Source organism: Penaeus monodon, chromosome 33 (genome assembly GCF_015228065.2).
Source record: "Penaeus monodon isolate SGIC_2016 chromosome 33, NSTDA_Pmon_1, whole genome shotgun sequence".
NCBI lineage: Eukaryota > Metazoa > Arthropoda > Malacostraca > Decapoda > Penaeidae > Penaeus > Penaeus monodon.
The window spans coordinates 16,489,452-16,489,685 of record NC_051418.1 but is presented as its reverse complement, the minus strand read 5'-3'; positions in this window follow the sequence as shown (position 1 = coordinate 16,489,685).

Sequence of the window (234 nt, the reverse complement as noted above, 5' to 3'; positions counted from 1 at the left end):
TATTCCACCATGTATTCATATACACGTACATGCAGATAATCCTTTTTTATTCTTGTTAATTAGTTATGAATCCCCCCCCTCCCCCAGCTACTCACCCCTTCAAAACCTGCACCCATATCCGACCCACTATAAATCCCGATAAGGCACAATCACGGCCGCTTAATTAAAACGCATCGTCCCTCTGGTGACAATTTCGTGAACCCAAAATGTAAACAAAACCGCGTCGTCTACCTT